The following is a 6,000-nucleotide window of genomic DNA, read 5'->3' on the forward strand; positions in this document are numbered from 1 at the left end:
TTTTGTCTGTGGAATCTTTTGTCTCCCTATTTCTGGTTTTCGGTTGTTGTTTCTGCTACTTATAGATGGCCCAACTCGGGTGACCACATTGCGTCAGGGCTTCGTTGATCTTCCTTTCTTCCTCTTCTTTATCTGCCTCCTCGGTGACAATAGCATCTTTTCAGTCTAAAAGGGTTCTTACATCTCCCAACCTCTGGTGTAAGGAGTGGTAGGACTGGAATTGATTGGTGTACAAGGGTTTTCTGTAGATAGATAGTATGGTGGTGCCGCACTGCATCCTATGCAATATGCCCGTGCACCCAAAAGACAAACGGGACCACCTCCAAACAGCTGAATCAATTTAAGAAATACCTTGCAAGAGCTCTCCTAAGATCTACATTGGAGAAACAGGCCGTTTATTCTAAGCTAGGCTGTTTGAACACAAAACTGAAGCCGAAAATATAAGTTCCAAAAATCATGTTATCAACTGGGACGAGGCAACAATTATAGATCAAGAGGCAGACAAAACCACGCGTTGGCTTAAAAAGCCATCTAAATTGTGATTGAAATTAACACTTTCTTCAATCGGTAAAATGTAAAATAGACAAGATCAAGATCTTCAAGGGCTGCTTGCACACCTCATTATTATTAATTGTGCACCACTTGTATTGTATATTTTTTATTAGACTCTATACACCGGAGGTTCTACAGTATCATAATAACAGTAACATATAAAATAGCAAAATACATTCGGAAAAGATTACGAAAATAGACATGTCTAAAATGGGTTTAAAATACAAATTGATACCAGTGCAGAGAATGGGACGAACAGGTGCATATCACCTCTAAGACCATCCACCTTTAAGACCAAAAATAAGCCACCCACACCCTCCCCCCTCTAAGTAGATCTACACATAGTGCAGTTACGTGAAGAAAACCACGTAAGTACTGCTGGCTTCGGAATTTGATTCAAATGTTTGAGTTTCAAAAAAGAACCACATTAGTTTTAAAAATATAAAAAGATACAGAAGAACTAGTACTAGGGGAAGCTAATTCCACAAAGATGCGGTTGAAAAAAGATGACTTGAAAGCCTTAGTCCTACAAAAAGGAACCTTAAGAAGAAGAGGAGCAGTAGATAACCTCGTGGTAGGATGCCCTTATACAGACCCAGAGTTGCACAATTTGACATATGTGTTAATGTCCAGGTCATACGCACTGGTAATACACTTAAAAAATAATGAAAGGTCAAGCTGTTCCCTACGTAATGTAAGGAGGGGGGGGGCAAGTTCAATTGGCACAAGCGCTAACGATAGTCCAGATCAGGATAGTGCATAATGAATTTGGAAGCTCGTCTCTGGACACCGTCCAGTCACTCAACATTGTGTCTGGAGTCACTCAAGATCACTCCTGATCAGGACAAGATACAGGGCTTTGGTGACTTTCACAGGTGCATTAAAACCTACAGTGCGCTTAATTAGACCCAATTTTATATGCACTTTTTGATTACATTGTTAATATGAGTATTCTAGGCTAGTTTTGAACATATTTCAACTCCAAGATCTCAAATGGATTTAACAGAGCTAAGTTTAATGTTGTTCATGAAATAGTCAAAATGAAATGGTTTTCGTTTTCTGGAACTTGGAGGGATGAAAATTTAATCCCAGGTGCTGCTCCAATCAACAAGCGCATTGAGATCATTCTGGAGCAATTGGCAATCATCAACACTGTCAATATTTAAAAAAAATAGTATCATCAGCAAACAGGACAACTTTGGTATTCTTGGCAACACTGGGCAAGTCATTAATATATAACACAAAGAGGAGGGGACCCAAGATCGATCCCTGCGGGACACCAGAAACCACATGCAGCCAGTCAGAGTAAGTATATACACATTTTAACAATATTAGATAATATCAAGCATCTAAAAAGTTTAATGGTTTCATTCTTCTCTATAGGTTGAAGAAGAAGCGTCACGTTCTTTTCCTGCAACATCGGGAATGACATTTTCAGATCTAAATTTTCATGAAAAGCTTGGAAGAGGCAGTTTTGGTATTGTGTATAAGGTAACATTTAAAAAGCCGTTCTGAATGTAAAGGTAGGAGCAGCAAAAAGCATTGCAGAAGAAGACTTAAAAGAAGAAGCTTTGCTCATGAAAAATCTCGATCATCCAAACATTGTTAAGCTTTACGGCGTCTTGGATGGTCACATGGGCACAAAGATCTTGTTACTTGAATACGCGCCAAATGGTACAGTCCGCGACTATCTTACTCAACACGAAGGATCTGAAAACTCCGTCAAATTGTTGAAGAAATGGGCCCGAGAGTCCGCCCTAGGGCTACAATATCTGCACCAAAAACGGCTCCTGCATAGAGACGTGAAGGCCTCCAATTCCCTTGTCTTTGAAGACAATGTCTTAAAACTATCTGACTTTGGGCTTGCAAGAGAAATGGCCGACTCAGAGACTACGTCGACCGCGAAAGGCACGTGGCGTTACATGGCGCCTGAAATCCACAAAGATGACCACTTCTCCTTCAAGAGTGACATGTATGCGTATGGAATGCTGGTGCTAGAGATAGGCACAGGAAAGCCTCCATTTGATGGAATGGATCCTCTGCAAGTAGTATTCCGTGTAGGTGGAGAAAACTTGAAGCCGTCTATTCCAGCGGATTTCCCTAAAGCACTGGGAGTTCTCATATGGCGTTGTTGGAATGCAAATCCAAAATATCGCCCAAGTCTAGCAGAAGCACTGGATGTGATCGATGGTAAGGAATTCTTGTTGTTGTTGTAGCTCAATACAGTTTTTGTTAATGTTGTTGTTATGTCAGGCAGTGTAACCGCTTAACATTGTGGAACTGTCAAAGATTTTTCTGCTTCTTCCAATTTTTTCGTCAAGCCCATTTTTAAACTACCACTAGTGCCAGATGCATCGACCTAATTTGGCATTAGATTTCACATACAAGTCAAAAGAGGACACTATCAGGGAGAGTGGGGTAATCCCGAACACATTTTCATTTAAGCCAATTACTACACATTAAAACAACGTAAGATAGAATAAACCATACTAATATCAAGAGGGGGATTACCCGCCGTTCCCCTATGTTCACGATAACACATGAGCCTAGAGCTCTTTTCATGTTCATTCATGTATAAATGCCCGACCTTCACTTGTAACAAAAAGTTAGCTACCAGCTCATTGAAATTGTTTATTTGCATAATAATTACAATATTGATCACGCTCAAATTCTAAGCTCAAAATATTTTTTATATATTTTAGTACAAATATTTCTCATGATGTTGATATACATATGAATTGTAATATTACAATTTACTAATATATAATAAAAAATAGCGGCTGATTTGATCCTTTTTTATCCATAAAAACCATTAAATTTGTAATACTTGATGTTTTTTCTGAGACCAACAACAGCATACATTCTGTGCATTGAGAGTGTTTACAGTCCATTCTCTCAAACTCAAAGCGGGCACATTGCATTTCACCACGTCAAACTTTTTCTAGGTCAAATCTGTCTCGTTCGAAGGAACTCCCCGCTTACAGTTGGTTTTTGCGGAATATCATTTTAAACGTCCTCTCAAAAATGGAGTCATTTCCATTGTCCTCATAATATTAGCTTGCCAATGATATGATGTTGTCCAACCAATATATATGCCCTTTAACCAATAATGTTGTGCTAATATTTGCCCATTAAATAAGGATTTGAAGTTTTGGCAGTGTTTTAACCAAAACCATTCATTTCATTCGTTGAATCTAATGCATACATTCCAATTATTTCAATACTATAGGTTTAGCTGATGAACCAGCGACATTCCAAAAACAAGCCAGCGATACTACATCTGCGTCAGTAAGTTCACACAGCAGCAGTAATTGGCGTCTCATCAGGGAATTTGGCAAGGAAGGTGAAGCAGAGGGAGAGTTTCTGCAAAATGGCGGAATCGGGGTATGCAACAATTCCGATGTGGTAGTTACCGACTTTCCAAATTGGGAAGAAGACACGCATCCACCACGACGCGCATATGTATTCAGCCATGGCGGTAAGTTCAAGTACACGCTCCATCCACCAGATGACAAACCTGAGGCACGGATGATATCTCCTCAAGACGTAGCTATTACATCACGAAGTGAAATCGCAATAGCAGATACAGAGTCTCAATACGTGAAAATTTTCAATGAGAAAGGTACCTATCTGCGAATGTTCTCTGTGCTATCAGATGAGAATCAGACCACTATGGTACAACCATTCTCCATATCAGTTGCGTCCAATGGTGATATATTGGTGAGTTGTGTGACAAGAAAGGTGATCACCATACATGATGCAGATGATGGACGGTTGATCAGCACTGTCAAGCTCAACATCAAGCCACATTACATGACAACCAATAACAATCAGCAGATCTTTGTGTGTGATTGGGCGGTCAAGAAGGTCCACGCAGTAAACTATGCAGGTGATGTCATCTTCTCATTGGAAAGTTTCACTGTTGATGGGAAACCAGGTATGCCAGCAGGAATTACATGTGATGAGGAATATCACATATACATCGCTGTAATGCACTTTAATCCAGCAGACAATGATTGCCCCTTTGCTAACACTGGACACATTCACCAGTATTCACATTGGGGTAGGTTCGTGAGGTGTATCATTACAAATATATACTCTCCTCGTGGAGTCACCTGGCACAATGATACGATCTATGTAGCCAATGCCAGGTGTGTATCCATGTATAGACGAATCCAACGAGCCAAGTCATGGTCAGGATTTTAATAAATAAAAAGCACTAGACAATAAGCTGCTGACCGCGAAGCACGGGTGATCGCTAGTTTATTATAATTATTTATCAAACAATTTTAAATTTTGATGACCTATTTGAGAAGCTTGTATCTGTATCAATTTTTACCCATCTTAAGGAGAGACCCCTTCTTGGAAAATGTTTTCCCAGTCTCATGAAGGACCCCATACGATGATCCTCTTTTAGGTGTGAATTTTCTCACCGAAAGACCCCCAGTTTGGAACTGGTGTTGGCACATCAAAGTCACTTCCAAAGGCGATTGTCCTTTCCCTCGGTGGTTGGGTGCCAGGGTGCCACTAAAAGGAAAGTTATTTCCGACTATTTTAGAATTTTATGGACATTTACATATAGAAATAGCTTCTTTCATAGAAAGACTCATTCTTTTCTCGAAAATGACGCCTGCCCTTAGGGAAAAAATACATCGTGTTTTCAATGAATTTTCGAATTTAAAGTTTCTTTTTCAGGTTGAGATTTCCGTGTTTTGTGTTAACGGAATGAATCTCAAGTCTAAAACATTTCATATCACACTTTTGTTATGTTTATGTCAGACTTGTAGTCGAGTCACTGAAAGTCGAGTCCGAGTCGAGTCGAGTCATCGAGCCCTCGAGTCTCGAGTCGAGTCGAGTCATGAAGCCTTCGAGTCCGAGTCGAGTCGAGTCATTTGAAGTTGTCAGTCGAGTCGAGTCGAGTCGAGTCAGGCCATTCTGTCGAGTCGAGTCGAGTCGAGTCGAGTCGGATATATTTTGTCGAGTCATTTCGAGTCACTTCACATTATATGCTCATGATACCAGCTGTCAACTTGATAGCCCAATTTGCATGAATTTGTACTTTTTTGAAATTAAAATCCCAGTGAGAGTACATAATATTAATTTATGAATCTATGTGCTCCATCCAGTGCATTGTGGAAATCAGTAATCAGTCACACTTGTAGTATTGCCATTAGGACCCGCCATGAGTATGGGTACGGGTGCGTGTCCCGGACCACAAGTACTTGTACGGGTACGGGTCCCAGGCCATGGGTACGGATTTCAGGTCATTGGTAAGGGTACGGGTACGGATCCCTAGCCATGAGTATTCAGTACGGGTCCATTCCAAAATAGGGTGCGAGTACGGGCAGACTTGTAGTACCCGTACCCTTACTCGAGTCCCAATTTCCGTACCCGTACCCATGGCTCCGGACCCGTACCCGTACCAGTACTCATGCCCTATTTTGGCTT

Source organism: Amphiura filiformis, chromosome 14, assembly GCF_039555335.1.
Source record: "Amphiura filiformis chromosome 14, Afil_fr2py, whole genome shotgun sequence".
In the NCBI taxonomy this organism is placed as follows: Eukaryota; Metazoa; Echinodermata; class Ophiuroidea; order Amphilepidida; family Amphiuridae; genus Amphiura; species Amphiura filiformis.